The 9,843-nt window shown below is 39.9% G+C and overlaps 1 long non-coding RNA gene across 1 annotated transcript; it reads left to right on the top strand.

The window, feature by feature from the left end:
* Positions 1–3,710: 3,710 nt before the first annotated feature.
* On the top strand, positions 3,711–8,782 carry LOC144369591 (uncharacterized). The gene is made up of 2 exons (XR_013429373.1): positions 3,711–3,801; positions 8,527–8,782. It is a non-coding gene; the product is annotated as an uncharacterized LOC144369591 (long non-coding RNA).
* The last annotated feature ends 1,061 nt before the right edge of the window (positions 8,783–9,843 follow it).

Genomic DNA, 9,843 nt, shown 5'->3' with positions numbered 1-9,843 from the left:
TTTTTCAACATTTACCTTGAAAAATAACACTGGGTCTTTTGAACATAATGACCTGAAGTTTCTTGGAATAATTTGATAATTTAGTTTAAGTATTATCAACTAGAAGGATGATAAACTATACTGAAACTTCCATTTCACTTCATTATAAAGTCTCATTCTGCATGCAGGCGGAAAACAACAGATGAAGCAGCTAGGCCCTGACCCGTGGTAACCTTATTGCCAGCAAGGCAAGCTCTGGTTAGAAAAGGGCACGCGCTGCAGTCTTAGGATCTATAAGCCAAAAATAGCACAAGGCACTGAGAAATAACCATTCTGTTAACCCATAAAGGTGAATACCAAGTTTAGTGTAACCACATGCTACCCAGGGAGTATAGATTTTTTCTACATTGCTTTAAATATATATATATTTTATATGTCCTTTAGGTTTTTATAACAAGCTTGGGAACCAGAGTGGACTATAACTCCCTTACAAACACAGCTTTCCCAATCCACTTTCACCACAAATATACATATCCCAAACTGGGTTGCAGGCTAGATGGGCTACATAATTTGCAGGGCCCAGTGCCAAATGAAAATGTGGGGCCCCATGTTAAAAAATATATATATATATATATATATATATATATATATATATCATTAAGCATTTCAAGATGGCAAGAGCTGAGCTTTATACCAAGTGTGAAGGCTTTTAGGGCGTGGTGCTCTGTACCACTCACTCCACAGGTTGCCCACATGTGAAGCCACTGCAAGAACATTTGAAAGTTCTTAAACCTTAGTTCTTTCTTTCAGAAATAAGAAACCACTTAGCCTTCACTCAGATTGTAAGATCTGGCTTTAGGCAAGAAGGAGCTTAGAAATACAGAAGAAGATCAACTTTTCCCAAGCATCTTGGCAGATCTTGCCTCCACCTGCCTTATGCTGATAAGCCCAAGCCTCCTGTCTACTTTTGGTGTCCATAGTGGGCAACTGATTGAGTAAATACCTTTTTTTTTAACTTCAAAGAAGATTGTCTGAATAAAAAACAAAAATCAAGTCTTTTTCTTTGAAAAGGAGAAAGCTAAATAAAAGGAGCAGGAAATAGTACATTTTCTATTAAAAAAAAAAGTATAAAAGTAAGACTAGCTCTTCTGAAAGGTTTTTTTTTTTTTTTCCACAAACCAAGGGAAAAGAACTGGTCTCTAAAGAGTCAGCAGGGCAAGGAGAACACATTAGGTTAAGACACAGCCCTAATAAAGACCAGGAGTGTTCAAGAGGTCCTAAGAATAGCACTTCAAGCATTTAGTGGGCATCTTTTGGGGACATGCAGGCATAAACCCTTGCTGCAAGGGCTACTGGCTTAGTACTGGGAAGGGTTGGTATCATTTCCTAGTTCTACCATAATTTTCTGTTTCTATAAAATATTTCAGCTGTTCTTTGGGCTTGGAACTCAAACACTTTTTGGCTCTGAGAAATGGGTGCAATAGGATTTCAGGTGCACTCAGATTAGCTGGTGTTAGTGTTTGGGGGTTGGTTCATTAAGAATCCAAATGTCCAGGCTCTGCAACTTAAAAGCTTCCAGTTTCTTAGCCTCATCAATCAAGAATATAAGGAATGTTGGCTATTGAAAGTCAACTGACTCCCTCAATAAGGCTCTGGGATGAGAATAAAGAGGTGATTGGATTAGGTCTGGGCCACATCCCACCCCATCTTCAGCAAGAGCACATCTGTGATTGCCTGTTCATTTGTTGATCCCTGCCAGTGGAGCACAGAGGTAAAGACAATGTCTCTGAGGACATTCCCATCACATCATATTCCAATAGCACCAGCTTTGACACCAGCTGCCCAGGCTTCAATCACTAGTTACCCGGGCTTCAATCCCAGTTCTTCTTCTTCTTACCCTTGGGACCTCAAGCAAGTTATTTAACCTCTGTGCCTTGATTTGCTGGTCTGTAAAATGAAGATAATAGCTTTATCTGCCTCCTAGTACTTTATAAAGATTCACCATGTGCCTCACTCAAACCTCCAGGCCACGGTTTTGCATTCTAGGTTTCAGTTATCTATGGTCATCTGTGATACAAAAATATCAAATGGAAAATTCCAGAAATAAATTATTTATAATCTTTAAATTTATTGTCATTCTGAACAGTATGATAACATCTTATGCCAAGGACATGAAGTGTCCCATTATCCAATGTATCCACACTGTATATGCTACCTATCTTTTAAGTCACTTAGTAGCTGTCTCAATTTTCAGATTGACTATCACAGTATATCAGTGCTTATATTCAAATAACCTTTGTTTCAATTAATATTTTTACCAAGTGATAAGAGGAAAGATGCTGATGATTTGGATATGTCAAAGAGGAGCCAAAAAAGTATTTCCATTGAGTGAAAAGGTAAAAGTCCTCAATAAAGAAAAAAAAAATGTATGCTAAGGTTATTGAGATCTGCAGTAAGAACAAATCTACCTGTAAAGTTATGCAAGAGGAAGAAAAATTCATGCTAGTTTCTCTATTGCACCTCCAACAGCAAACATTACAGCCGCAGTAAGTGATGAGTGCCTAATTAAGGTGGAAAAGATACTAAACTTGTGGGTAGAAGAAATAAAGAGTAAATGTGTTCCAACTGAGGGCCTTGGGTGGCACCAGAAAGCATTGAGCCTAACAAAGGACTACATCATGGCATAATTTTCATTTCAGTACATTTTTCATTGTTCTATTTTATCATTAGTTATTATTGTAATATCTCACTGTCCCTAAGTCATAAATTAAGCCCCACCATAGCATGTGTTTATAGGAAAAAACATGTTGCCTATAGAGTTCAATGCTAGCTGAGGTTTCATGCAACCACAGGGGGTCCTGGAACATAACCCCCCAGAATAAGGGGGACTACTATATATGTAAAACATTGAGCCCAGTTCCTAGTTTATGGGATGAGCTAAATAAATGTTAATGAGAGCAATTCTTTTGAACAAAGGAATTTCCATGGCAAATAAAAGATTGGAACATTGGGCTCAAATAAAATTCTATGATATTTCCCCACATTTCTGTTCTTGCTTCCTTCCTATATCCTTTCATTCTCTCCCCCACTCAACTTCTGCCCCTAGGGTTGAATAGAGGTCAACTGGAATCTTCCCTGAGCCAGGTATGTTATGTTGATGGTGGTGTCTACCAATTTAGACGCTCCCAGAAATGCTGTCTGGAAGCTTAGTATCATGGGATATTTTTCTAGCCTTCAGCCCTCCCTTCTCACCACCCCATTTGTGAATCCTGATAGCCTATGCATGCCATGTGGGCAAGGCCTCAATCTCTAGTTACCTCTGTCCACAATAAAGCTAATGCCAACAGCAAATACAGTCCCAGAGAGAAAATGTAGGGCAAGGCAGAAGCAATGGCTAACTCAGTTCTTGCAGAATACATTTAATTTATGTCCACTTCATGGTGCTGATACATGAACAACTTCTCAGTTGGCAGTTACCTTCCTTAGCTTTTCCCCTCCACCTGCTTAGTGAGAAAACAGCCATCGATGACAAGAGCTCAGGATAAATCTGTCAGCAAGACTTACGGGACAAAATCTCCTGAGAAAGGCTTGAGGAATCCAATAAATAAAATCTCTATGTCCCAATCAGTAGCAAGGTTACTCAAGTTTATAATGTCTTCTTTTAACCCCTCTGGTATGGGCCTTATGACTATAATTATCACCAACCTCAGATGACACCCTGAAGTGACATATCTTTTTGCTATGGTGAGGACTGCTTCCCAGATACAGCCCTGAGAGCAGCTGCTTTTGGACAACGGGTCATGGTTATCTTTCATTTGACAGGTAAGTTGAATGTTTTGAATCTTCCAGGAAGAGGCTGGGCTTTGAAAACAGAATTAAGGCATTTAACAGAAGTTGGAAGGGGATTTCAAGATACTTAGAGACTTAGAGGTCAAGAAGACAGCAGGGTTTCTGGATACAAGATAACAATAGCTCTATAGCTGTCACCCAAGGGTGCAAGAGGCCCTCAATTGGCAGCCTCGACTATATCCTAGACAGTGATTCTAAAACAGGTTTGAGGACACCCGGAAAGGTCTGACCCTGTCTCTTAGAGTTCCACTCAATTTCCTCCTCCGAGGTCAAGGGCACCTACAGCAATAACCAAGCTGTGGGAAGAGTGAAAATCAACCCTTACACAAACAAAACCACCTTAGAAAACTACACTAGGTATACAACCAAATAAAAGTGTGGAAGAATCTGGGATATTTAAGATTTTTCACTGACTCTGAAATGAGCTTCTCATTCTTATGCCTGATAGTCCATGATCTACCCACTATTTCGTTTTCTGGATTGCCTCCACCATTCCCAGCTCTAGCTCCACAGTCATAGGTGCAGACCCCAACCTCTTGAGGTCAGAGTTAGTGTAAGGGTTGACAGATTCCCATACACTAAGGTTGTCTTACTCATACCTGTCTTGTTTTTCATATATATATGAAACTGGTAGAGGGTTAATATAGTACATGTTCATTTAGAAATACTACTGATTTTTTTAGGTTGCTTTGGTGTGAAATGATTACTTCCCAGTAGACGTTTTAAATGTTTTGTTTTCTTTTGTTTCACACACACACAAGAGTTGTTCCTGAGAACAAGAAGCAGGGACCTACTGGGTGACTCAAACCTATTTCTTTAGTTAAGCAATCTCTTCCCTAATGTCTTTTTCTGTCAGTATTGTCTAACAGAAATCTAATGGAAGTCCACAAATGTAATTTTAAATTTTCTAGTAGCCACATTTAAAAATAAAATAAAAGGAAGTGGAAAGTTTTTATCAATAATTGCATTTAATCTATCAAAAATAATATATATTTCGACATATTGCTAATATTTAAAAATAATTGAGATAGTTCACATTCCTTTTTCATATCGAAACTTCAACATGTAATGTATATTTTACACTTAATTTTCATCTCAATTTTTGTATTACCTTATTGTAAGTGTTCAGTATCCATGACTGGCCAGTGGCTACCATGTTAGACAATGCAGTTATATTCAGTTATCCTTCAAAGTCTTGGTTCTTACTGTTCCCTCTACATTTCCTACCATCCATCACTGATCTACCTCAATGTAACATGGCCATCTTCAATATCTTGTGTATGAACTATAATTTTAGGGATCTCTAAGCTCAGAGTGATTTCCCACTCATCATGTCTTCTAGTACTCACTGTCTATGCCATGCAACTTGCCCCAGTAACCCTACCTCACCTGGGTTCATTTAATCAACTGCTTCATAAGCATGTGTCATGTCTAACAAAAAATACTGTAGCCTCCTATTGGACAGCTAATGTGCCTTTGATCTTTTTTCACCCCCACAGCACTAAGGAAAATGATGAACACACAGTAGATTCCCTAAGTATTTGCTCAATTGAATCAATTTTATTTTTTTAGAAATTCTGCCCCATGAGTCTGGGGTTGCAGTTCAGTGGTAGAGCACTTGCCTAGTATGTGTGAGGCCCTGGCTTTGAACCTCAGCACCACATATGAATAAACAAAGTAAAAAAAATCCATTGGCAACTAAAAAATATTAAAAAGACAAAGAAATTCTGCCCCATGGTGCTAGTCTTTAATTTTCTAATAAAGATGTAATCAGGTCACAAAAGAAAGAAGAGATGTGATATTCTTCTCCAGAGGCCAATTTTATTACTTCTGAATAGATTCATTTTATCCTCAAGAATATCTCAAGACTTTCCATGACCCGACTTTATACCACCTGAGGCCTTGAAATGCTTTTCAATGTAGGTTTCCTTATATCTCATATCCTCTCACACTTCAGCTTCCTCGAAACGTAGAAGACTGAGCTACCATGAGAAAAAGAAGTTGGCAATGAAAAACTTTCCTTCCTTTTAGAGGTCTACAGAAGAAAGGGCACAGAGACAGAAAGGTGACCCATCCTAGGTGTGCTCAGTGTGTGTCCCCAGCCCAGAGTAGAAAAGTAGGTCTGGGAGAGGGAATGACCAGCAGAGCTAAGAGGACTGGTTCTCATGGTCAAGTGAACAGGAAGAGTTCTAAGTAGCTCTTCAGTTTCCATGTGGCAGAGGTTCTCTAGAGATTGGTAAGACCTTACAGAAGCCAAGATGACCCCATGGGCCGTACCATAGGTGGCCTTGTCCAGGAACTCTTTGGCGGCCTTGACAGAGCTTAGAGACATCTGTAGAGGCAGCAAGAATCAATAAGAGGCCAGTCAACAGAGAGAGGCCTCTGGGCCATGATCAAGCTCTGGAGCACTACAAATCCACCAGAGACAAAATATCCAAAGAAATCATCCGGCTAAACCAGACCGCAGTGGACACCAGCAAGCATTCACTCAAGGAAAATCATAGGGACACCCCTTCTTCCTAAAGCTGTAAAAAATCTTTTGCTTCATCTAGACATCTTGCACAAGGACAGCGATGTGGGGAGGAACGATACCAAAAACTCAAGAGACAAGTGGCTCAACTAGACTAACTTTTGAACCCAAATGAGTTAAAATTAGGGTGGTGACAATGGTTGTTTCCATTCCCCCAGTCAGTCAGAACTCATATCAGAACATTTATTAGATATGGAAACTATACTTTTTCTGTACCCATCAGTCATATGTGAGTAATTCTGTGTCTCTATTGTATAGGGGATCACAGAATAAATAATGCTAAGAGGATAATAAAGTATGGCATGTGTACAATATAGCTATGAGGAGGTGAAGGTCTTTCAAACCATGTTCAGATCCTCTCAAGAATTTGTCGTTGCAGTTTACTTTAAAGGAATAGTATTGGCCTTGGGCAAAATTTATCTTGGACATCTTGTCTGAAATAACATTCACGGAGCATTCAGGCTAGCCACTCCAGATATTCTATTCAATAAAACATGGTTGCCGGCATTTCTATCTTGGTGGCCATCTTCTCTTCCCATGCCAGCAATCTGCCTACCAAAATTTGCTCTCCAGAATACATGGTATGTGTCATGAGTAGCTTAGTGTAAATTAATTTAAAGTGAACTATCCATAATTAGTTGTGGTGGTTGTCATTTAAATTTTTATGTCATTCCCAACTCTACAAAGAAAACCTTTGACTTCTGTTACAGAAACATCTGGGTAATAGGAAACCCCTAGGGAGCTATATCTCTTTTCCTATAGAAGGTCTTCTTTCCTGAAATTCACTCAAAAAAATACTAAATTCGGAATCTATTCCATATCCAGAATGAAATCCTGAAAAGATATGGATACCTCTCTGACATCTCCAGGTGTAAGATCCATAAACATCTTGAATTGACATGCTAAGAGGAAGATAGGATCCCTACCTATCCCAGCCTGCCCACCCCCAGCTTCTCCTATGCCCCTGCAGAGAGCAGCACCCTGTACTCACTGTGCTCCAGTCAGAAACCCTCAAGTCACAATCCAGCTCCTCCCAGAAACACATTTTGACCCACATATCCACATGTGCAAGGACCCATTTCTGTTGGCCCCACCTCCAATCAGATCTTGCATCTGGACTCTCTCTCCATCCCCACTGCCACTGCTCTGATGAAAGCCACATCATCTTGCAACTGGACCGCTCAAATACTCTCTTGGTTTTTGCTGCTTCCGGTCTCAGCAGGTAGATTTCCCCACTCCTCTGCAAAGACCATTCCTGAATTCCCAGAACTCTTGGAATAAAATGCAAACTCCTTCTGTATCCTCCAAAGCTCTGCGGTCACCTATGCCACTTACCTCCCCAGGTGATCGCCCCCTCCAAACTCCCCAGCCTCGCCTCCAATCTCATTCCCCAGCACCTACAAGCTCCTACCATGCTGCGCTTTGGTTCTCAGCAGAGACCACATTGTTGCAACTTCAAATACTTTATACTTATTCTTCCTTCTGCTTAGAATTTGTTTGCATGTCTCTTCACATGAAGGTCCCTCCTTTCCTACAGGTTTCAGTTTAAATGCCATCTCTCAAATATTGCCCCCTTCTGGTTTAACTAAGGACACACTTCATTCTCATTTTTCTTTTCTATCACAGCATTCTATTTATTTCCTTCAAAGAAAATAAAAGGCTATATATAGCTGACTGACTGATAGCATAACATAATGATTAAGAGCCTGGACTCTGATGTCAGACTCTCTGGACTGGAATCCTGGTTCTGCCACTTGCAAGCTGTGTGGCCTTGAAAAGATTACTTAAGCTTTCTGTGCCTCCCTTTCCTTATCTCTAAAACATGACAAAATAATAGTACCTGCCTCACACAGTTGTAAGAGGATAAAATGAGTCCACATAAGTGAGGTGATTTAAGTAGTCATGGTTTGCTAAGCAAATATAAAAAATAAATGTAATGATCTCAGAAATCTTGTCTGTCTTATCAGAACTTTCTCCCCAGGGTTTATCTGGCACAAAGTTGACACTCAGTAAATTCTTGTTAAAATACATAGGTGAGTTAAAGAATTACTGGATAGTATGAATTTTGTCCTTACAGTTTTTGTGGCAGAGTCCAACAAGTTATAAACCCCAATGTGGGAGTGAATCACCCTGGGATCCTGTTAAGATGTGGACTCTGATTCTTGCAGGTCTGGGGTGAAGCCTGTGTTTCTGCATTTCCAAGAAGCCCCGGGTGCTGCTGCTATTGTGGTCTGAAGTTTGCACTCTGAACACGCAGTTCCCGAAGATTGCTGGCAGACCTAGATCAAGAAATCACATGGCTGGAGTTGTGGCTCAGTGGCAGAGCACTTGCTTAGCACTCGTGAGGCACTGGGTTCAATTCCCAGCACCACATAAAGAATAAATAAATAAAGATATTGTGTCCATTTACAACTAAAACTATTTTTTAAAGGAAAGAAAGAAATCAGTTCCTCAAGCCAGTCTGTCTGCTCCTCCTATTGTAATAAATTAAATAGTCATTTTCTAATAAGGACATCCCAGATTTGGAATCTTCTGGAAGTCTTGATGAGGTCTCCATGGACCCTATTCATGATTTTACTCAGATTTTACTCTTGTCACATGAGCCAGTAATCACCCTACCTTTGCTCTTGACCACCTGGGAAGATCTGGAAATGGTCTCCTTATGTATTTCCTTATATCATCACCAGACCATCTATGTATTCCATCTGAAAAGAATCTTTTCTCTTTAGGGCTCACTTTGAGGCCTTAAAAGGTGTACTAAATGTGTTCCCTTTACACCAGCATTTTCAGTAATTTATTCCAGATACTGGATCTTGTATTATTTAACTCTTCAATGTTTTCAGAATTCAAATATGCTTTGTATCAGCACATGCAAACTAAACGTGTTGGCCCTGACACTTTAAGAACAAGAAGTAAAACTTTTCAAAAGCAACATCCTGGCTTTGTGGACATCACTTAGGTGTGATTATTTTTTCCGGCACAAGTTGTGTGTGTGGCTGGAATTACTCAGAACTGCCAACCAGTTGCCTCTCAAGAATGTTTGTGTTTAAAACATTGCCATTACCCCTACTACAGTGTGTTTTCCAGAAAGAAGCTATACCCCTTTCCCAATTCCCAGCCAAAATAACCCCAGGGCACTCCTGAAAGTAAGCATGGTCTTCCTACAAGACATTTCACACACCATGTCTGAAACCTGAATGTATATCTTCTTTAAACAATCATCGCCTGCAATGCCTAATTATCTGCTTCCAAAAGCATTTGGTTAGGCACACAACACATCTCAGTAATGGAAATGGACTCTGGCCTCCTAGAGCCAGTTCATAAAAGCAATGGAGTCGTTTTAATATTGTCGATTCTCTCTCGGCAGTACAGTCGAGTAATGTAGCAGAACTGTCTGATGGCCAAGGTAATGATCAGAAGGGATATAACAGAGACAGACATCTACAGGCTGATATTGTGGAATTAGCTCATTTATTCAGTTGGAA

This window comes from Ictidomys tridecemlineatus, chromosome 12 (assembly GCF_052094955.1).
Source record: "Ictidomys tridecemlineatus isolate mIctTri1 chromosome 12, mIctTri1.hap1, whole genome shotgun sequence".
Taxonomy (NCBI): domain Eukaryota; kingdom Metazoa; phylum Chordata; class Mammalia; order Rodentia; family Sciuridae; genus Ictidomys; species Ictidomys tridecemlineatus.
Note: the sequence above shows the minus strand (reverse complement) of the source record. Positions and strands in the feature narration are given on the sequence as shown.